Raw genomic sequence first — 24,981 nt, forward strand, 5'->3', positions numbered from 1 at the left:
TTGGAATCACTTGGGTATTTATTTGCAAAGAACCTGTCTTTACTATGTAAATGGATATACTGATAAGCAAGTTCCTTAATTTCTACAAACCTTTATTTCCTCAGTGAGGAAAGTTAGTTAAAAAATACCTTCTTCCTGACAATAGGAAGGAGTTTTGTATTATTTAAAAATATTGTTTTCTTCAAGGAAAACAAAAAATATATATGTATATACAACTCAGAACCATCAATTTAGGGTTGCCAGATTTAGCAAGTATTGATGGTGCCTAGCCTAAATTTGAATTTAAAAAGAGATATTTGATGGCACATATGTTCATATATTTTCTTTGACAAGTCTGCCTTTGATTTAAATTCTTTGTTTGTGTCTATGAACCATTTTGAGTTAATTTTTATAAATCATATGAAATGAGTGTTCAACTTTTTTTTCTCCCCAAATAAATATACTACTACTGTTAACAGTGTTGTTCACTGAAAAGGTCCTCTCTCTTGCATTGAATGCCTTGTAAAGTTTTCAAAGATGAGTTGATTGATCGTGTCTCTCTTTCAGAATACCTTGAAACACTATTCCATTATTGTGTGCACACATGCTCAGTTGCCCAGTCATGCCCAAATCTTTTGCAACCCCATGGCCTGTAGACTGGCAGGCTCCTCTGTCCATTGGATTTTCCAGGCAAGAATACTGGAGTGGGTTACCTTTTCCTCCTCCATTATCAGGATTAAACTTAAAAAATTCCCCCATCATTTTCATTATTATAACTTTATATTGTCCTGAAATACCCTTAGAAAACCCTTGGATCAATGAAGAAATCAAAGAGAAAATTAGAAAATACTTTGAGACAAGCAAAAATAAATACAAACTGTTGAAGATGGGATACAGCAAAAACAGTTCTAAGAGGGAAGTTTATATTGATATAGGCCTATCTTAGGAAATAAAAACCTCAGATAAATAATGTAACCTGTCATCTAAATGAATTACAAAAAGAAGAACAAAGATCCCAGTGGATAGTGGTGGAAGGTATGGAAACAGTGTAGTTTAAGAACCAGTGTGTTTGTTTACTATCTGTTGTGAGAAAAGTAATCTTATGCCCACTATTGGCTCAGTGTTGATCCCTTCTTGTGGAGTGTCCAGTAGACTTTTGAGAACACTTGAGTGAATCAGCTATCCCAAATTTAGTATTCTAGGACTGTCACTTACTGGGTGTGTACCTTAAAATACTCTTCCTTATCTGAAAAAAGTGAGAATAGTGATAGTACCTCCACAGAAGTGTTATCAGGAATTACTTGCTGTAGTTTACATTTTATTCAGTCCAAGTCCCTAACATTTTTCAGAAGTCTGTTTGGATGTCCTCAAGGGTAGACTTCAGTGTTCAAGTCATTAAAGATATGCCCTTGATCTGGAAGACTTTTAAGTGCAATTAACCAATGTCTACTTATAATAACTGTACTATCATTTAATATTTAAGATCATTTCCAAGAAGGGAGTCCTTTAGAGAAATATATGTCTGCAAAATTGAATACAAATATTAAATTTGTAACCTAATTGAATAAGATACAAAACCTAGCTGTGAATTTGGCATTTGGGACTTTAGTGTACTTAATATTCACTGTTTCATATTTTAAGTGAATTAAGTATAGCAGTTAAGTAAATACTTACCAGACACATACCATGTATTAGACAATATTATACCAGTACAGCACAAAAATATAAATTTTATATGTTCTGTGCCCATAAAGAGTTAACAGTTTAATTGTTTTTCCAGATGAAATTGAGCTGCAGCTTTAACAGTTTCATGAGGCCATTCCTAGAATGGCCATACTGTCACAGTATAAAAGTGTATTTATCTCCTAGTTTGCTAAGATATAAGGTCATGCATTTAAATTGCTCACATATGAGGACATAATAAATAGAATGGGTTAGTGGATCACCTCTCCTATTCTAAAACTTGTAATTTTCTTATTGTAGTCTGCAGCGACATTAGTTGGTTTGAGAGGAATATATCACCATGTCTAATCACTGAATTAACTGTTGCCTAAAGTCCCAGTAAAGGTTTTTTTTCTTTTATTTTCGCACATGCCACAGCTAAACAACTTTTCCCCATTTCTTCTTGTACAATTGGAATTTAGTGTGTTGAACTCTACCAGAGTTTCATTCTTAGAGTGAAAACCAGATAGATCATTGAACATAGCTTTCAACATATGTCTTTAGATGGGTCACACAAATGAATTAATATTCACAGTGAAGTAAAACAATGTTACTGCTAACCAAAGAGAGACCAAATATGTGAGTATCAGATCAAACTGTAGACATGTGATCTTGAAGAAAGATACATTCCAGTATCTTTTCCCTGAGTTTTTATGAATTTCTGTGCTTTTACTGCTTTCACAAGCTTTAAACTAATTCATGTTAAAGTGAAAGAGCAGTCTTAGTGAGACATATACCTGGGTATTTTTTTTTCCTTATGAAATATAGGTTGTCCTTGAATATTCTGATTTGTTAGCTAAAATGGTAGACACACAAAGCAAGCAGAGAATTGCTATTAAGTAATTTAGCAAACCCTTATACCTTTCTTTTGCGATGTCTTTGATTAATCTCAATATGTTAAATGATGGCTCATTTCTCAGACAAAACAATAGCAGTCATTGGGTATAGGCTTAGAAAATAATACTTTAAGTGATTTCTAGACCAAAGGCACATGCATACTTCTATTTGCTCATTTAAAAATGTATTATAAAGTGAAATTAGATCTATAGGGCTGCCCTCATAGCTCAGTTGGTAAAGAATCCACCTGCAATGCAGGAGACTCTGGTTTGATTCCTGGATCAGGAAGATCCACTGGAGAAGGATAGGCTACCCACTCCATTATTCTTGGATTTTCCTTGTGGCTCAGCTGGTAAAGAATCCTCCTGCAATGTGGAAGACCTGGGTTGGGACCTGGGTTGGGACCTACCTGGGTTGGGAAGATCCCCTGGAGAAGGGAAAGGCTACCCACTCCAGTATTCTGGCCTGGAGAAGTCCATGGACTTTACAATCCATAGGGTCTCGAAGAGTCAGGCACAACTGAGTGACTTTCACTTTTACTTCATTAGATCTAGAGAATATAAGATAGATTTAACTTGAAACAAAAATTAGCAAATTACTTTTGAATCATAATTTTGTACAATATAGAAATCTCCCACAATGCATATTTTTAAATGAGCAAATGGCATGATGCAGGCTTATAATTCACTATATTTTTCCTTTCTGTGTGTTTGTGTGTATTTTAGTTTATTAATAGAATTTAACTTACTATATGTGTTTACTGAATGTTTTATTCTATACTGCATGTATGTCCTTTAATATATCTAGAGAATATACATTTTATATACACTCTGAGACCATAATTATGTGTAATAAAATTTCTCCAGAGATGACTTAAAATTTTTGGTTAATAATCAAGTTTTAATCCATGGATTAAGTTTATTACATCATAGGTTAGCTTCCTATTTAATGCTTAGTTTGACAAACAATAACTATATGTATCAACTTCCAATTCCTCCTTGGCCATGATTTCCCCTGAATCTATATCATCAGTTTCTCCTAGTTGAATCTGTTGATTTTTCTTGCCTGAAGTCTCCATCTCATCTTGTATTTGACCTTATCCTGTTTGAGGCATTACACATTTATTCAATTTTCTTTAGCCTTTCCCACCCAAAATTTTTATATAATTAGCCAGTAAGCATAGATGAGCCCATTGTTTGTCTTACTGCTCCAAGTATTGATACTCTGAGTTTCTGGCTGCTTGATTTCACAATCTCAGTCTGCCCAATGATCCCTGTATTACAGCCTTACTTAGTCATTTCTATAGAAGATGGTCTTTCTTACCTCTCCACCTCCAGTTCCATATCAGAGTGTGTGTGTGCCCTGCTCTGCCTGATTCTTATCTCTACACAGTCAACAGAAGTATACAAAAATCGTTTTCTCTAATTTCAGAAGCCAGATTGGGTTGCTCCTCATCTGGCCTCAGGGTACTTTAGGTTCTATTAACCCAACATGAAACAGAATTTTTTTTTTTTGCAATTTTCTACCCTGTAGCTGAAAATGAAGTAACACATTTTTACTGTTTTAATTCCTTTTTAGTTCCTTTAGTTAATATTTTTTTTTTCTGTTTGTTCATGTTGTGTGTGAATGTTGTCACTGTTCAGTGGCTCAGTTATATCTGACTCTGCAACCCCATGGGCTGAAGCATGTGCCAGGTTCCCTGTTTTTCAGTCTCCCAGAGTTTGCTGATGCCATACAATCTGTGTATGAATAATTGAATGTGTGATGTAAATGTAGCTCTTATTATTCTTATTTTACATTTGCAGATTGAGGTCTGTGGTATTATGGAAGGGAGTCTGGATCATGTATATTAAACATCTATTGATATTTTAAGTCAGAAACCTCTAGATTATATTTAAAGGATCTTTAACGTATAGAGGTCCTTACACACTTCCATGTCTCATTTGGGTTCTCACCTCCTGTGAAAAATAGCTCAAACAAAAACTCCTACCTCAAAAAACAAACAATACAAAACAAAACAAAAAAACACCTGTCTCCACAAAAGCAAACACCTTTCAGGATCAGTAAAGTCTAAGTCAGTTCTTACAAAAAAAAAAAATGTTTCTCGGGAGAAAACATTGTATACGGAGCTGAATTTCTACCTTTCATGTCATCAGGAGATACAGAAATTCTTGGTCTGGCTTTTTAAGCCCCATCTACCCTGCACCTTCAGTAAATGAGAAAGTGCTTGTTGGACTCTGCTGATAACTAAGTTGGGATCAGGAGCTACTGGCTTGTGACAAGATGGGGACAGGAAAGATCACACAGTTCCTGTAATGTTCTAAATGGTCTTATACAACAAAGAAGATGCCACTACTGTCCCCCATTGGAATGCACTCTAAGATACAGTTCAGTTCAGTTTAGTCTCTCAGTCATGTCCAATTCTTTGTAACCCCATGAACTTCAACAACCAGGCTTCCCTGTTCATCATTAACTCCAGGAGCCTACACAAACTCATGTCCATCGCGTTGGTGATGCCATTCAACCATCTCATCCTCTGTCGTCCCCTTCTCCTTGCACCTTCAATCTTTCCCAGCATCAGGGTCTTTTCAAATGAGTCGGTTCTTCGCATAATGTGGCCAAAGTATTGGAGTTTCAGCTTCAGCATTAGTCCTTACAATGAATATTCAGGACTGATTTCCTTCAGGATTGACTGGTTGGATCTCCTTTCAGTCCAAGGGGCTTTCAAGAGTCTTCTCCATCACTACAGTTCAAAAGCATCAATTCTTTGGAGCTCAGCTTTCTTTTTTTTTTTTTTTTCATTTATTTTTATTAGTTGGAGGCTAATTATTTTACAACATTGCAGTGGTTTTTGTCATACATTGAAATGAATTAGCCATGGATATACATGTATTCCCCATCCCGATCCCCCCTCCCACCTCCCTCTCCACCCGATCCCTCTGGGTCTTCCTAGTGCACCAGGCCCGAGCACTTGTCTCATGCATCCAGCCTGGGCTGGTGATCTGTTTCACCCTAGATAATATACATGTTTCAATGCTGTTCTCTTGAAACATCCCACCCTCGCCTTCTCCTACAGAGTCCAAAAGTCTGTTCTGTACATCTGAGTCTCTTTTTCTGTTTTGCATATAGGGTTATTGTTACCATCTTTCTAAATTCCATATATATGTGTTAGTATACTGTAATGGTCTTTATCTTTCTGGCTTACTTCACTCTGTATAATGGGCTCCAGTTTCATCCATCTCATTGATGGATGGATGGATGGATCATCTCAACTGATTCAAATGAATTCTTTTTAATGGCTGAGTAGTATTCCATGGTGTATATGTACCACAGCTTCCTTATCCATTCGTCTGCTGATGGGCATCTAGTTTGCTTCCATGTCCTGGCAATTGTAAACAGTGCTGTGATGAACATTGGGGTGCACATGTCTCTTTCAGATCTGGTTTCCTTGGTGTGTATGCCCAGGAGTGGGATTGCTGGGTCAAATGGCAGTTCTATTTCCAGTTTTTTAAGGAATCTCCACACTGTTTTCCATAGTGGCTGTACTAGTTTGCATTCCCACCAACAGTGTAAGAGGGTTCCCTTTTCTTCACACCCTCTCCAGCATTTATTGCTTGTAGACTTTTGGATAGCAGCCATCCTGACTGGCGTGTAATGGTACCTCATTGTAGTTTTGATTTGCATTTCTCTGATAATGAGTGATGTTGAGCATCTTTTCATGTGTTTGTTAGTCATCTGTATGTCTTCTTTGAAGAAATGTCTGTTTAGTTCTTTGGCCCATTTTTTGTCAGCTTTCTTTATAGTCCAACTCTCACATCCATGCATGACTAGCGGAAAAAGTGTATCTTTGACCAGATGGACCTTTGCTGGTAAAGTAATGCCTCTGCTTTATAATATGCTGTCTATGTTGGTCATAGCTTTTCTTCCAAGGAGCAAGTGTCTTTTAATTTCATGGCTGCAGTCACCATCTGCAGTGATTTTGGAGCCCGTAAAAATAAAGTCTGTCATTGTTTCCACTGTTTCCCCATCTATTTGCCATGAAATGATGGGATTGGATGCCATGATCTTAGGGACAGGATGCCAAAATCTTAGGGACCAGATGCCATGATCTTAGTAAGACACAAGCTCTTCACAATTTTGTCATATTCCTGTTGGTTTGCTTGCCTTCGTATTTGTTTGCTTATTTATTAATTTTGGGGACAAGCTCTATTTGCTTCACACTTTTCCAGAGACATGGAGTTTTCAAAGACTTCAGAATGAAGTTTCAGTCAAGGCATTTGTTGCACAATTTATCCTTCCTGTCTGACCCAGTATGTTCTGATGAGCAAGGTATTCAGTCCATAAATTTAGGGACACAAAGAATATTCAATTAGAAGATATGTTAAATTAAAAATAATTCTGACTCTCAACTCAAATCCTGGCAGCAAGCATAAAAAGTCATTTTTTTGAGTCTGTGTTCCCAGAGTAGTGCCAACCCCCTGGATCTTAACATACTGTGTAAGGTTTAGCAGAGTCATTCTAGTTAGAGATTCTGAGGCTAAACTTATTACTTTAGTTCTATCCATGACTGAAGGAAGCATTGTTAGTTCATTAGAGCTCTGTGGCTCTAATTGGATGTGATAGGCTGGAGGAAAGAGACTCTTTGAGACAGAGAACTACATAGATAATGGACTGCTATATGTTAATATACAGTTTATCCTAAAGGAAATCAGTCATGAATATTCATTGAAAGGACTGATGCTGAAGCTGAAACTCCAATATTTTGGCCACCTGATGCAAAGAACTAAATCATTGGAAAAGACCCTAATTTTCGGGGAGATTGAAGGTGGGAGGAGAAGGGGATGACAGAGTATGAGATGGCTGGATGGCATCACTGACACAATGGACATGAATTTGAGTAAACTCTGGGAGTTGGTGATGGACACAGAAGACTGGCGTGCTGCAGTCCATGGGGTCGCAAAGAGTCAGACATGATTGAGCAACTGAACAGAACTGATACGTTAATATAGTGGGTTATTTTTTTGCTTTGTGTGTTTTTGGTTTTCTTCTTCCCATGTTGTTCACATCATAACCAATCACTGAATTTTCCTACAAATATGTTTATAGGATGTGTTTACAATAATATACAACACTTAAAATAATGTGGTCATACCTTTAGGAATCAGGGCTTCATTGATAGCTCAGTTGGTAAAGAATCCACCCGCAATGCAGGAGACCCTGGTTCGATTCCTAGGTTGGGAAAATCGGCTGGAGAAGGTACAGGCTACCCACTCTAGTATTCTTGGGCTTCCCTTAGGGTTAAGCTGGTAAAGAATCTGCCCACAATGGAGGAGACCTGGGTTCGATCCCTTGCTTGGGAAGATCACCTAGAGAAGGGAAAGTCTACCCACTCCAGTATTCTGGCCTGTAAATTCCATAGACTGTATAGTCCATGGGGTCACAAAGTGACACAGCTGAGTGACTTTCAGTTTGCTGTTAGGAAAAAGGACAATAATTGTTTCATTTTCTAATCTCCTGTTTTGTTTTGTTTTTAACTGGCTCCACAACTTATCTCAGGATATGAATCTTCTCTAGTTGTTAAAAATAAAGTGCCATACAGAGTACTGTTTTCTATGATAAATATCCCCTATTAGGTCAAATCCCCCCTCCCCAGCCTCCCCCACCGCCCCCTTTTTTTTCCCCTAAAATACAGCCTTTTTTTCCCCCTAAAATAACTTTAATGGGATGATTTGGCTGGCTTTTGTTTGTTAAAATTCTGTATCAGATGCTTAGCTGAACAGTCTTCTGTTTCAGCAATGCAGGATACACTGGTTTTATTTCTTAAAAGGTGCAACATTAGTCTCCAATGCCTCTGTAAGAGACTTCACAGAGTACTTTGGACTATGTGATATTTTTAAACTATTTTCTATTGTTTAGGGCTCATATGTTGATTTCCATTTATATTGCTATAAGTGTGTACTGTAATACATTCCAAGGTTCTTTCCTAATTTATTCTTTTAATAATAAAATGATTATGAAAAACATAAACAACATTTACTGGGCACATAAATACTGTGTTTCAGACACTAATGTAGAAGTTTACTCATGTTCAGTTCTCATTCCGGTTTTACAACTACCTTGTGAAGTAGGTGTGACCATCGTTCCCATTTTATAAGTGAGAAAGCAGAGGAAACTCAGCCATAGAATATTAAATATGGGTTACAGTTGGACAGGTCCACAGCTACTCCATACCATGACTTGAATGTTCAGTCCTACTCTCAGAGGGTTTCACTGTGGCTTGTATGTTTCTGTTCTCAACAACACTCAAGATCTCTCAAACTCTCCTCCCATTCCCACTCCTATACGTGCCTTTCTTTCTTAATACCTTGGGTTCCATGTTCCTGGCTTTTGTACTCTGATTAGCTGGGGTACCTTGGACATACATGGTTTATAACAACCTTGATTTCTTCCTGAGGATTCTTTAAAATACAGCAAATGTTTTGAGACTTCTCACTTGCTGAAATTCCTTAGTAGAGCTTGTTGAGTATCCAGTATCTATTCCATTAAACCTGCCTTTTCAAATCATACTTGTTTTGAAATTTAAAATATATTTCTTTTCACCCACCTCAAAAGTTGTTTGAATATTTTAAATACTGTTATCTCAGTTGTTTAGGTAAATCACTGAATAATTTGCCTGTGATATATCAAAGTGGATTAAATAAGAAGGTAATTATTTTTCTGTTCTCAAGTTTTTGTTATACATGTGAAGACAAACATGCAATGTCCATACTCTACAGAGGAGGAAAAAAGTCATTAAAAAGACTCTTATAATACTAGAGCTAATCAATGAATATAGTAAAGTTGCAGGATATAAAATTAACACACAGAAATCCCTTGCATTCCTATACACTAACAATGAGAAAACAGAAAGAGAAATTAAGGAAACAATAACCATTCACCATTGCAACAAAAAGAATAAAATACTTAGGAGTATATCTACCTAAAGAAACAAAAGACCTATACATAGAAAACTATAAAACACTGATGAAAGAAATCAAAGAGGACACAAACAGATGGAGAAACATACAGTGTTCATGGATTGGAAGAATCAATATTGTCAAAATGGCTATATTACCCAAAGCAATCTATAGATTCAATGCAATCCCTATCAAGCTACCAACGGTATTTTTCACAGAACTAGAACAAATAATTTCACAATTTATATGGAAATACAAAAAAACCTCAAATGGCCAAAGTAATCTTGAGAAAGAAGAATGGAACTGGAGAAATCAACCTGCCTGACTTCAGACTATACTACAAAGCCACAATCATCAAGACAGTATGGTACTGGCACAAAGACAGAAATATAGATCAATGGAACAGAATAGAAAGCCCAGAGACAAATCCACGAACCTATGAACACCTTATCTTTGACAGAGGAAGCAAGAATATACAATGGATAAAAGACAACCTCTTTAACAAGTGGTGCTGGGAAAACTGGTCAAACACCTGTAAAAGAATGAAACTAGAACACTTTCTAACACCATACACAAAAATAAACTCAAAATGGATTAAAGATCTAAATGTAAGATCAGAAACTATAAAACTCCTAGAGGAGAACATAGGCAAAACACTCTCCAACATAAATCACAGCAGGATCCTCTATGACCCACATCCCAGAATATTGGAAATAAAAGCAAAAATAAATAAATGGGACCTAATGAAACTTAAAAGCTTTTGCACAACAAAGGAAACTATAAGCAAGGTGAAAGACAGCCCTCAGATTGGGAGAAAATAATAGCAAACGAAGCAACAGACAAAGGATTTATCTAAAAAGTATACAAGCAACTCCTGAAGCTCAATTCCAGAAAAATAAATGACCCAATCAAAAAATGGGCCAAAGAACTAAGCAGACATTTCTTCGAAGAAGACATACAGATGGCTAACAAACACATGAAAAGATGCTCAACATCACTCATTATCAGAGAAATGCAAATCAAAACCACAATGAGGTACCATTACACGCCAGTCAGGATGGCTGCTATCCAAAAGTCTACAAGCAATAAATGCTGGAGAGGGTGTGGAGAAAAGGGAACCCTCTTACACTGTTGGTGGGAATGCAAACTAGTACAGTTGCTATGGAGAACAGTGTGGAGATTCCTTAAAAAACTGGAAATAGAACTGTCATATGACCCAGCAATCCTACTTCTGGGCATACACACCGAGGAAACCAGATCTGAAAGAGACACGTGCACCCCAATGTTCATCACAGCACTGTTTATAATAGCCAGGACATGGAAGCAACCTAGATGCCCATCAGCAGACGAATGGATAAGGAAGCTGTGGTACATATACACCATGGAATATTACTCAGCCATTAAAAAGAATTCATTTGAATCAGTTCTAATGAGATGGATGAAACTGGAGCCCATTATACAGAGTGAAGTAAGCCAGAAAGATAAAGACCATTACAATATACTAACACATATATATGGACTTTAGAAAGATGGTAATGATAACCCTATATGCAAAGCAGAAAAAGAGACTCAGATGTACAGAACAGACTTTTGGACTCTGTGGGAGAAGGCGAGGGTGGGATGTTTCAAGAGAATAGCATTGAAATGTGTATATTATTTATAGTGAAACAGATCACCAGCCCAGGCTGGATGCATGAGACAAGTGCTCGGGCCTGGTACACTGGGAAGACCCAGAGGGATCTGGTGGAGAGGGAGGTGGGAGGGGGGGATCGGGATGGAGAATACATGTATATCCATGGCTAATTCATGTTAATGTATGACAAAAACCACTGCAATGTTGTAAAGTAATTAGCCTCCAACTAATAAAAATAAATGAAAAAAAAAAAGCTCGCCTTTCTAATACATGAATATCTGAATTAAAATGACTGTTATGACTAATCATAATAATCCCTACGTTGTTAACTAGTTGATTATATTAGAAATTTGATACTACTAACTCTAATTTTTTCAGATAAAAGCCAGTTTTATCTGTAAGTCAAACTAGGGAAAATAAATTGGATTTTTATTAAGGCCCTGTATATCTGCCTGTTGTTTAATTCTATGCATTTGTCTATTGACTAGACTTTTTTCCCCCATTGCAGTTCTTAGTAGGTAAGAGCCAATGATAGTTTAAGCAGAAATTTTCATAATATTTTATTATTATTCCTGGCAGAGACTAGGAACTCTAAACACTGCAAAATAATAATGCTTTAATTAAGACAAAGGTTCCTAGGCTAACTAATGGTGTTTAACCTTAACAACAAAATTATAAATAGAAGCTAAATCAAATTCAGGTTCATGATTTTATAAATTGATCAGCCCTGCTCCAGACATTGATCTCTTCTGTTACTAAAAGAAGGTATCAATCTCTTTTTAGTGAGAGTAGTAAAGAAACAATTACAGAATCTGATCATGTATAAGAAGTTCACAATACTGAATAAATTAAAGCAACCTACATGTTTTAAGTAAAGTAATGAATGCATAATGAATCTTCTGTCTGAAGTAACCCATTTTCTCATAAATTCGATTGGAGTATTGCTGCATATGAGTAACTTCGTGGCATGTCTTCTCTTAAAATAGAAGATTGAAGACATAAACTGAAAATCCAAATAGAAAGAAATTAAGTCCATTAAAGAATAACTTACTAAAAATTTCTCATACACCAAGTTTATGTGCAGTGTACTCTAGTATAAACATATTGCATGTATTCATTAAACAGAAACAGTTTCTATTTTCATAAAAGCTAGCAAGGTATGCCAGCAGATTAAAGTCTTTACTATGTCTTATGTGAAGAGTAATTAGAATAAATGTGAGAGCAATAGATGATAGCCTGTCACTAGGGTTATTTGGATAACATTTTCAAGGAAATTTGCACATACACTATTTATATTTCTGAAAGGAAATGTATCCCAGAGAAAACTGTAATCTTCTGGACCACTTTTGCTTTCTTGTTTATATTTCTAATTTCTCTGATGATTTCTTTCTTCAAACTAACTCTTCTTAAGTTTGAATTAGGGCCAGGTTATCATGGTCTTTCATGCCTATAGGCATCTCACTTTGACTTTACAGTTCAGTTCAGTCGCTCAGTTGTGTTCAACTCTTTGCAACCCCATGGACTGTAACACTTTACTTCCTTCCATAAAAAGAACATTTCCTCTTGGACTCTAGAGGAAGCCTGTTTCTTTTACTTCAGCATAGTTCTCTGCTTCTAAGGGTGATTTACAGGGTTTACTCAAATGAAGAAATTGTGTATATAAAGATATTGTATTTATCTTATGTGGTGTGTGTGTGTGTGTGTGTGTGTGTGTATAAATATATTTCCATGGTGGGATGTTGTTTTATATATAGAAAATGTTACACTGATTAAATTTAATTTGACTTCCCTGATGGCTCAGATGGTAGTCTGCCTACATTTCGAGAGACCCAGGTTCGATCCCTGGGTTGGCAAGATCCCCTGGAGAAGGACATGGCAACCCACTCCAGTATTCTTGCTTCGAAAATCCCAAGGACGGAGGAGCCTGGTAGGCTATAGTCCATGGGGTAGCAAAGAGTGGACACGACTGAGCGACTTCACTTTCTTTCATATAAATAAATGAAATTATATGAAAGAGAGTCATATCTTATATATGATACTACATTTTAGGAACATTAATATTTTCTCTGACTTATAGCCAAAGGTAATTGTTAAGGCATGACAATTAAGGCCAATTAATTCACTCTCTCTCTCTCTCTTATTTTAAACATAACCTGAGTGTTTCTTTTCGGCTTTTCTTCTGTGCTGTACAGAAATTATAATGCTTTCCTAATTTAATATCTAAATTGTATTCTTTAAAGTTTCTCAGTTTAGAAAGGCCTTGAATATCTCCAGATTATATGTCTTATGTATTTCCTCAGTTTATTCTCATATTAGGTTTTATTAGTCACATTTATTTTTCCTAGTATATTCATGGTGTTGTGCAACCATCACTATAATCTAAGTTTAGAACATTTTCATCACCCCAGTAAGCAACCCTGTACCCATTAGCAGTCATTCTTCTTCCTTGCACCCATAGGTTTTGGACACCAATCATCCACTCTTGGTCTCTTTAAATTTGCCTATTATGCTTATTCTATTTAAATGGAAAAATACAATGTGTGGTCTTTTGTGATTACTTTCTTTTACTTAGCATAATGTTTTAAAAGATCATCTGTATTATAACATTTATTAGTACTTTGCTCTTTACTGTTGCTCAGTGATATTATATCAGTATGCAATTGTGCTTAGTCGGTCAGTCATGTCCGACTCTGCGACCCCATGGACTGTAGATGGCCAGGCTCCTCTATCCATGGGATTCTCCAGTCAAGAATACTGGAGTGAGTTACCATTTCCTTCACCAGGGGGTCTTCCTGACCCAGGGATCAAACCTGCGTCTCCTGCATTGGCGGGGAGATTCTTTACCTCTGAAGCACTTGGGAAGCCCCAGGGCTCATCCTAAGTCTGGATAATGCCATGCCCTCCTCCAGGGGATCTTTTCAACCCCAGGATCAAACCAAGGTCTCCCACATTGCAGGCAGATTCTTTACTCTCTGAGCCACCAGGGAAGCCCACTATACCAGTATGCCATATTTCAAAAATCCTCTTATCAGCTGATGGGCAGTTAGGCCCTTAATACTCTTTGGCCATTATTATCCATGTACAGGTTTCTGTGCATGTGTGTGTGTGCTTATTTCCCTTGTTTGTGTAGCTAGAAGTAGAATTTCTGGGTTTTATGGAAACTCTGTAGCTCATGTTTGAAGAACTCAGTTTCACCACGTTGTGTTCTGAGCCGCAGCTGTGTGTTTGACTCCCATTCTCCACATCTGCAGTAGCAATGTCTTTCATTTTATCCATTCTATAGGATAAAAAATGATGTGTCACTGTAACTAATAGTGATGTTCAGAATCATATTTTGTGCCTATTACCTTTTGCACATCTAGTTTAGAGAAACTTCGATTCATAATCTTTCACTGTTTAAAAATTGGGTGATTTTTCTTTCTGTCAGTGAGCTGTAAGCTCACAATGTTGAAAGAAGTGTGGAGAGTTGCGTGTATGTGTTCTGTTCCTAATCTTAGAAGGAATTTTCTCTGTGTCTTTACCCTATTCAGAGTTTGTTGAACTTCTTGAATATATAGATTAATGCTTTTCAGCAAATGTGACAAATCTTGGCCATTATTTCTTTCTCGTGTGGTCCATCTGTTTTTGTCTGGTAGTCACATTATATGCAAATTCGTGGCTAATGTTGTCTCATATTTCTGAGTCTCTTTTAATTTTCTTTTCTTCCTCTTTTATTTGGATTATATAACCTTTATTGATCTATCTTACAGTTGAGTGATTCTTTCTCTACCGCATCAGACTTGTTGTTTAGCTCGCTTACTGAGCTTTACATTTCAGTTATTGTGCTTAAATTCACATTTAAAAAATTTTCTCTTTTAAAATTATTTGCTTTTTAAAAACTAAAGGTCTTCTTTAGTTCTCTGAACATGTTTTTAATGGCTGCCTTGAAGTCTTTGTCTAGCTCCTTTCAGAAGCAGTTTCTACCACCTGCTCTTTTTTCCCATGTACACACCACTCTTTAATGTTTCTTTGTATGTTTCATATGCTTTTGTTAAAAAAAGATACCTATTTTAGATAATATATTGAAGTAAACTGGAGATAATGATATCCTCCTCTTCTCCCCACAGGTATTAATGCTGCGCTTGTTCTTTGCTTGGTCATTTATTTGTTCAGTGATTCAGTGATTTCCTACTCGGGGGGGATCTTCCCCACCCAGGGATGGAACCCGTGAGTCTTGCCCCTCCTGGACTAACAGGTGTAGTCTTTACCGCCATGCCACCTGGGAAGTCCATAGCAATTATCCCTGGGTTTAAAAAAAAAAAAAGGCCACTTAGTGGTCAAAGTCTCCTCTTGTGACTCAGATGGTAAAGAATCTGCCTGCGGTGCAGGAGACCCCGGTTCAATCCCTGAGTTGGGAAGATTCCCCTGGAGAAGGGAATGGCTACCCACCTCAGGATTCTTCCTGGAGAATCCCATGGATAGAGGAGCCTGGCAAGCTGTAGTCCATGGAGTCGCAGAGAGTGGCACGACGAGTGACTAATGCTAGTGATCAAGGTTGTACGTAAATAGTCTTTGCCAGTTAGTTTTTTAGTGTTTGGAATTCTGTTTGTGTGTGTATGTATATCTTGCAGGCTACTACTTCAGTTCAAGGAATTTGTTTTTGACCCCTGCCACACTCAGCTGGATACTAATTGTTTGGATTTTTCCTCTTCAATTACTCAGAGAGACCTCATCCTTTGGCATATTCATGGTCTTCCTATCTTCCAGGGACCTATGTGATTTTATTTTCAAGTTGCTCCTTGGAGTTTCTTTTGGGTCAGAGTGGATTATTTAGCCAGGGTTTGATCAAAGATTGTACTTAGGCCCCTTGACAGGTGAGGCTTCCTCCATTTGTCAGCTGATCTTTGTGTGGCTTTGGGAATGTTTCCAAGTCAGCTCTACATCTGTTAATTTGGGCTTAATCACTCGATAATAGGATAGGCACAACTCATTTAATGCATGTGAATTGTACAATACAGTGTTCCAACAGCTACTATAAATACAGGAGATACACCTATCACAAGAAAGACAACTATCTTGCCCCTGCAGATCTTGCATTTTAGTGGAAGAAAAAGCCAACAAAGAGTTGATGTGAGGGATGAATTTTTAAGTTAGTTTACTAAGGTAGGAAGCCTGTTAAAAAATTATCTTGAAATCAAACTTTCTTAAGAAATAATTCTCTTCATTTCTTCAGTTTCTATTAAAATGTCAAAACACAGGTCTGTCTCAAAAGATATTAAAAGAAATATCATAGAGAAGACAATTTTTCTTTCCTTGTAATACAACATGTTTCTTAGCCCATGATGCTGTTTCACACAATATTCAAGTGACTTATTGTTGTTGTTTATTTGGTTTTAATAAGGAGATTGATTTGGTATTACCTTACACATTGGGAATTACTATTGGCTCATTTACATACTAGGTCAAGGCTTTATCGTTATGCTTCCTTAGAGTAAAGAAAAAGACAGCAGGTGTATGTTCATGAAAAGGCTGGTAGATGCATAGAAAAAGTAGCTAAGCAACTTTAAGTTCTTGTTACAGAGATCTATAGAGCTATGGAGGGATCTACCAGGAAAATTCAGTACAAACACATGAAGGATCTAGGATTAGACTCCCCTAAAAACCTGCTAAGTCTAGGTCAACAGTTGCTGGAAAAATGCTCTCATCTGGGACCCTGATCTTGCCTTTCTTTATCATCCATGTCCTAAATTTTACATCTATTGCAAATATAAGAATGACATTTTCATGCTCCCCATGTATATTTCTCTGTATGGAAGAAATAAAATGAGATCCAGGGAAAATTGAGGCAGTATCTGATGTTCTTGGCTATTTAGGTTTTGTAAGACCAAGCAGTTTTCCACACTTCCACTCATCACATCCTTGGAAGACTCAAAAGTAAATGGTTTCCGAACCCTTCCTTGCTTTTTAATTACGTTGGTTGCTCACAAGGACTTATAGTCAGATGAAGATAGATGTGATCCCAGTAGGCATGCTTAATGTGCTCCAAGTGATTACTAAGATTCATAGGCATTCCTTAGGGCTTCTATAACAAATTATCACATATTTTGCAGTTTAAAACAGCCCACATAAATTCTTCAATTCTTTCACAATTCTGGAGGCCAGAAATTCAAAATCAAGTTGTCTGGCAGATTTGGTTCTTCTTGGAGTCCCTGGAGGGAAATCTGTTCCATGCTTCTCTCCTTGTTTCTGGTGGTGGCCAGCAATCCTTCATACTCATGACTTGTAGCATAGCAGCTTCAGTCTCTGCCTGTGTCTCTTTGTGTCAGATCTTTCTCACATTTGTCTATAAGAGGTGATAAAACTAGGTCAATGGAACTAGGGCTCATCCTTGTTGTTGTACAGTTGCTGAGTTGTATCCAACTCTTACATGGACTGTAGCCCATCAGGTTCCTCTGTCTATGGGATTGCCCAGACAAGAATACTGAAGTGGGTTACCATTTCCTTCACCAGGGGATCTTCCTGACCCAGGGATTGAACCTGTGTCTCCTGCATTGGTGGGCAGATTCTTTACCTCTGAACCACTTGGGAAGCCCCAGGGCTCATCCTAAATCTAGCATCTCATCTCAAGATCTTTAATTTATTTTTATCCGTGAAGATTCTTTTTCCAAATAAGTCTATATTCATAGATGAGTGAGGTTAGTATTTGGACATATCATTTGGGGAGGTCACAACTAATACACAGTGGTGTATTCTAATTTTCTTTTTGTATTATTAATGGAAAATCTGGAGCTGAAGAAGGGACAAAGTTAAGATTTGAGGATGTGACCTACCAAATGGATGTGAAAGAGAAATACTAATGATTTTTCTTGATGGTGCATGAAAAAAATCCTGGATTCCAACTATCCCAGAAATAACTCATAGGAAAAACCTAGGTATTCCTTACACTGATTCTTTTTGACCTGCTTGTTAGTTCTTCCTTGTTTCCTTCCTCCCTCCTTTCTTTCTCTTTCTCAGTCTCTGCTTCTCTCTCTCCTCTTTTGTTCATTTCTATTACCTTGCTTCTCTTTTATTGTTATTTTTTAATGTTACATATGGCTTTATGAAAGTCACATTTTGTGATACATTCTAAGTGTCTATGTTATATATATAGGGCCATTCATGAATTCCTCCATTCTTCATCCATTAAATTGCTATATTGTTTGATATATATTCTTCCTTGTCTTACACATTTTATTTCCTCCCATCATTTTTAAGGCTTAAAATATGAATGTCTTTCTTTTCTGTTTCATCAGCTTCATCTATTCATTCTGTTCTTCAGCATGCCCTAACTTCTCTCATCTTAATAATAAAATTAAATAATCTGGACTATACAGTTTTTCTCCATCTTGCTATTTCCCTTCACAACTATTTTTTTTAAAGAGCTTACACCTTATTTTTTCTATTCCTGTGCCTCGTAATCATTCACTATTTCCTTGCAGTCTGTATTACTGTTCCCTCTGCTTGGTAAAGCTGCAAATACTAAAGCTACTACTGATATATTGCTTAATCCAATATGTGTTTTCTAGTCTTCATCTTACTGTACTTCATGAAACAGAGGTTTTCAGTCAACATTCTTTTTAAGCACTCTCCTTCCTCAGCTTCAACTGCATTATAATCATCGTAATATTATTTTCTTCTTTTTCTCCCTTATTTGCCTTTGTTGTCTTCTCTTCTATTTAACTTATGAAATGTTGGGGTTCATCTCAGCTAGAACACAGTAATCTATATTCTTTGTCCTCTCTTCTCTATGTTAGTAATGTTTTCAACTCCTTCTGGCTTCCATGCCAGTTATACACTGACAAGTATCACATCTATGGTTTCCAACCAGTATCTCCTTCTACACTGTGAATGTGTATCAAACTACCACCTTATAGCCTCTACTGGGACACTGAATTCATATTTCCCACATCTTTCTTTTTTTCTTCTCCAGTCTTTCTGCACTGCAATAAAAGTACCTCCACGAACCCAGTTGTGCCAGAAACTGGAAGTCATAATTGACATCTTCCTTTAGCTTCTGACATTCAATTAATTGCCAAATCCTACCATTATGTATTCGGAAACAAATTGTTGTTCTTTAGTTGTTCACTCATTTCCGACTCTTTGTGTCCTCATGGACTGCAGCACGCCAGCTTCCTGTCCTTCACCATCTCCCAGGGTTTGCTCAAACTCAGGTCCATCAAGTCTGTGATGCCATCCAACCATCTCATCCTATCTCATCCCCTTCTGCTCCTTCCTTCAATCTTCCCCAGCATCAGGGTCTTTTCTTATGAGCTGGCTCCAGGTAGCCAAAGTTTTGGAGCTTTAGCTTTAGGATCAGTCCTTCCAATGAATAGTCAGAACTGATTAACTTTAGGGTAGAATGGTTTGATCTCCTTGCAGTCTAAGGGACTCTCAAGTTTCTTCTCCAACTCCACAGTTCAAAAGCATCAATTCTTCGGCACTCAGCTTTCTTTATAGTCCAACACTTACATCCATATATGACCACTGGAAAAACCATATCTTTGACTAGATGGACCTTTGTTGGCAAAGTAATGTCTCTGCTTTTTAATATGCTGTCTAGGTTGGTCATAGCTTTTCTTCCAAGGAGCAAGTGTCTTTTAATTTCATGGCTGCAGTCACCATCTGCAGTGATTTTGGAGCCCCCCCACAAAAAAGGCAGTCAGTTTCCACTGTTTCCCCATCTATTTGCCATGAAGTGATGAGACTGGATGCCGTGATCTTAGTTTTTTGAATGTTAAGTTTTAAGCCAGCTTTTTCACTCTTCTCTTTCACTTTCATCAAGTGACTCTTCAGTTCCTCTTTGCTCTCTGCCATAAGGGTGGTGTCATCTGCATATTTGAGGTTATTGATATTTCTCCCGGCAATCTGGATTCCAGCTTGTGCTTCATCCAGACTGAGTTTCTCATGATGTACTCTGCATATAAGTTAAATAAGCAGGGTGACAATGTGCAGCCTTGAAGTACTCCTTGCCCAATTTGGAACCAGTCCATTGTTCCATGTCCAGTTCTAACTGTTGCTTCTTGACCTGCATACAGGCCTCTCAGGAGGAAGGTAAGGTGTTCTAGTATTCCCATCTCTAAGAATGTTCCAGTTTGTTGTGATCCACAGAGTTGAAGACTTTAGTGTAGTCAATGAAGCAAAAGTAGATGTTTTTCTGGAATTCTCTTGCTTTTTCTATGATCCGACAGATGTTGGCAATTTGATCTCTGGTACCTCTGTCTTTGCTCAATCCAGTTTAAATATCTGATATTGGAGAATTTTGAGCATTAGTGTCTGAAATGAGTGCAATTGTGTAGTAGTTTGAACATCTATTGGCATTGCCAATTGTTGGCCACTGCTGAGTTTTCCAAATTTTCTAGCATATTGAGAGCAGTACTTTAACAGCATCATCTTTTAGGATTTGAAATAGCTAGATGGAATTTCATCACCTCCACTAGTTTTGTTCATAGTGATGTTTCTTAAGGCCCACTTGACTTCACGCTCCAGGATGTCTGGTTCTAGGTGAGTGATCACACCCTTGTGGTTATCTGGGTCATGAAGATCTTTTTTGTGTGGTTCTTCTGTGTATTCTTACCACCTCTTCTTAATATCTTGTGCTTTTTTAATTTCCATACAGTTTCTGTCCTTTATTGTGCCCATGCTTGCTTGAAATGTTCCCTTGGTATCTCTAATTTTCTTGAAGAGATCTCTAGTCTTTCCCATTCTATTGCTTTCCTCTATTTCTTTGTATTGTTTGGTTGGGAAGGCTTTCTTATTTCCCCTTGCTCTTCTTTGGAACTCTGCATTCAGATGCTTATATCTTTCATTTTCTCGTTTGCCTTTCACTTTTCTTTTCTGAGCTATTTGTAAGGTCTCCTCAGACAACCATGTTGCCTTTTTGCATTTCCTTTTCTTGGGGATGATCCTGATCACTGCTGCTTGTACAATATCACTAACCTCTGTCCATAGTTTTTCAGGCACTCTGTCTATCACATATAATCCCTTGGTTTTATTTGTTGCTTCCACAGTGTAATTGTAAGGGATTTGATTTAAGTTGTACCTGAATGGCGCAGTGGTTTTCCTTACTTTCTTTGATATAAGTGTGAATTTGGCAATAAAGAGTTCATTATCTGAGCTACAATCAGCTCCTGGTCTTGTTTTTGCTGACTGTATAGAGCTTCTCCATCTTTGGCTGCAAAGAATGTAATTAATATGGTTTCGATATTGACCATCTGGTAATGTTTGTGTGTAGTTGTCTCTTATGTTGTTGGAAGAGGGTGTTTGCTATGACCAGTGCATTCTCTTGGCTAAACTCTGTTAGCCTTTGCCCTGCTTCAATTTGTACTCAAGGCCAAACTTGCCTGTTACTCCAGGTAGAACTTGACTTGCTACTTTTGCATTTGAGATTCAATCAAATCACGATCATTGCTGACAATGCATCAGTCCCAGCCCTTATCTTCTCTTTCTAGCACACTGCAGTAGCTGACTAAAGATATGCCAAGTGTTCCCTTACCATAACAGAAGGCTTTTCTTAGTCATATATGTTGTATTTCATCATTTTTAAACTTAGATCTCTCTTTTTTCTCTCCCTAACATGGCTTTTCGGTCTTTCATCAGGTTGAGTTCAGCTGCTTTATCAGCATAGTATCTGTCGCCACGACCTTGTTTACTGCCTGGTAGCTGCATTGACCTCTTCTCTCGTCCTGAAATGTGCTGTGTGTTTTCCTACTTCAGGCACCTTTGCTTGTGTTCTTTGCTCACTCTGATACATTTATACCATCCATTCGTTGACAGTAAACTCTATTTTAATCCTTTTAAGTCGTTTCTTAAATAATCTTTACTCCAAAAGGCTATTCCTAAACACCTTTTGCTCCCTACCCTTTTGGCTGCCACCATCCAATCTGGTTCATTCTTTGTTAAAAACTTTCATAGCATCTTATATTTTATATTCTTAGCTCTGACCAAAGTTATTTTTGTGTAGTGGTGCACTAGTTGCTATCTTCTAAACTACTTTAATTTAGTAAAGATCAGTATCATGATTGTGTATGTCACCTCTGCTTGAAGCGTGTTTAGCATTTATTCATTAATTCATAGTGTATTTGTTGGTAGTTCCCCTCTTTCAAGAATAGTCAGAGTACACATGGCTATTTTCTGAATAAATATTGGTAGAAGGACATTTATCTAAATGAAGGTACAAATCTAAAATATACTATACCAAGAATGATCTGCAACCCGAATGAATGTAGTACACAGTTCATGTCATTCTAGAACTTAAAATTTAATTTGAAATGTAAGTATTTACAGAAAACACTTGGCGATCAGTCATCCACGATATATCTCGAAGTGAAAGATCCAGTGCCAACTACATTCCCAGTGCTGCAGCTGAGAGAAGTAGTCATTTCTTTCAATCCAGATCACTTCAGTATTAACCACATGAAAACTAAATAAATAAATTTGTGTTGACATATTTTTAAGTGGATTATGTACATAGCAGGTAAGTACTGTGTTCTGAAAATGTTGCTAAATTTTGCATCTGCTTATATATGGTTCTCTGTAACATTTTATACACAAAGCATTTGTTACTTTCAGGCATACAAATAATGTCATATCAATAAATAGTAGGCATGCCTAATTGGTTAGTACATTGTGTGAAAGAAGCCATGGGCAAAGATTTGATCCATTAAGAATGTCAGGTAATTCATCATCACAGACTGAATATCCAAAGTGGGTCATTTGCCCTAAAAATTTATGCTGGAGGTAACAATAGAGACTTGTGGCTTCAGCAACATGGTTTGCTTTTACACAGTGAGTGTGAAACAGAGAGAACCACACATGAGCAAGTGACTAGACAAAATGATCAGTGTAAATCCACTGTGAGTGTAGAAGGAACATCCTAAGATAAAAAAGTACTTCAAGCAGATAGTTTGGTACAGGAAGTGATCTATAAGAATAGAGCACTGTGTGATCTAAAATATCTTAAGTGTATCAGTGAATAGAGGATATCTCTATTGCTAATTTGGGACCTATGATTCTCAACTCAAATAACTTACAGATTTTAAGAAGATCCATGAGTAGTTTTACCTAATAGTTGAAATTATTGATTTTATGAATAAGAGTGATGCTTGTAATTGTGAATGTGTGTGGGCAGGGGGTGATATTGGGCCAATTAAAAGACAACTTAGGAAGTAGCATTTTTTAGTTTAGTGGGTAATTCTGAAATATTTCTATAACTGCACCCCTCAGACTAGGAGCTGTAGTGTCCATATTGGACTCAGTAGCCAGAGGCCACAGGTGAATATTTAAGATTGCAGTTGAATAAATTGAAAATAAAAACATTAAAATTCAATTCTGTTTCAGTAGCCCCATTGTTCAGTGACTACCTATGTCTAGAGGCTACAGTGTCTGCATAGGTATAGAACGTTCCCATCTTCACTGAAATTTCTGTTGAACTACACTGCCTTAGAGATTATTAATGTAAAATAATTACATGCCTCTCATGAAATCTCAGTCTTATCATATAAACAGCTTTGATTTACATAAAATATCTGACTGAAAAGATTCCAGGAAGTATAAAGCCACACATGTAATTCAAATAATTTTTTCAAACACATTTAAGCATTAACAGTGCTCATAACATAGAAAAGCAAATAAAAATTTTCATTCTCAAACCTCATTTTAACCTAATAATAGATTTCAAACTGTTAATTAAAAGTCAGTCCTTGGAGAAGCAGTGCCTGTGATTGATTGTAGATTTATCATCTTTCCAATAAGGATACTTTTTTTGGCTCCTTGAAATCATCTATAAAACAAACCTTTGTTCTATTTTCCATTTTAATTTTCAGTGAGGAAATGCTGAAGTTTGGATACTTAAGATTTTACCCTTTGTTGTATTTTTTATCTGCTCAGTGCATGCTGATATAGCTTTGGGCTCACAGTTCACCAAACGTTAGGCTTCATGCATTTTATAATTCTTTTTTTAAAAAAATTATTATCACAGATACATAAAAGGTTACTCTAAGGGAATTTAAAATATCAGAAATAAAATGTATATATATATATATATGAATTTATTTCATGAACAAACTTGTAACCATTCTAAAGTGTAATATGCACGTATACACATACATACCTCCCCTTTCATTCAAGTGGTTTTGTGTCTATAAACTGGCTTAATCTGGTAGTGATTAAAGAAACAATTCTCTTTTGGTGATTTATGTTAGGCTTCTTTTCATGAAACCTAGAACTCTTCTACTTAGACAGACAAGTCAGAATTTAGTAGCCTTCTTCTCTTTAGCAATACCATGATCAACCAGCCAGCATTACAGATCTCTGTGAGCCAAATTATTTAGATCATTGGTTTGACTTCATTGTCCATTTTGGTAACCACGCCCACCATTCTGCCACTGGCCAGCCCTGGGCATTCCAGGATCCTGTTGTCTCCACTGTATTTAGCGTTCCCCTTCAATGATAGCAGTTCCAGTGGAATTTCTGACTTACAGAAAAGAGCAACGATAGAGCTTTTCAGAGATGCTTAGACTCCCCTCATAACATGACTGTTATTTCTTACAGTCATGGTGAAGCTGAGTCCTCTGGATCCTCCCAGGATGGATAAGTAGGTCTTAAAAATATACTATAATGTATCAGTTTCCATCACCCTTTGGAAACATTCTTACACCAGGGCAGTTGTAGCATTTCAGCTTCATTAAGTTTCAGCCATTTTGGGCCCATGCTTCAGTCAACCAACCAAACTACTTTTAGCCCTTTCTAATTTCTTGAGCTAAAACATTAAATCTATAATTTCTGCTTAGTGGGCCCATGCCAATAAATTAAAGTTTGGTCATTAAAATTTCTTTAGGC

The sequence above is a fragment of the Odocoileus virginianus genome, chromosome 24, assembly GCF_023699985.2.
Source record: "Odocoileus virginianus isolate 20LAN1187 ecotype Illinois chromosome 24, Ovbor_1.2, whole genome shotgun sequence".
NCBI classification, from domain to species: Eukaryota; Metazoa; Chordata; class Mammalia; order Artiodactyla; family Cervidae; genus Odocoileus; species Odocoileus virginianus.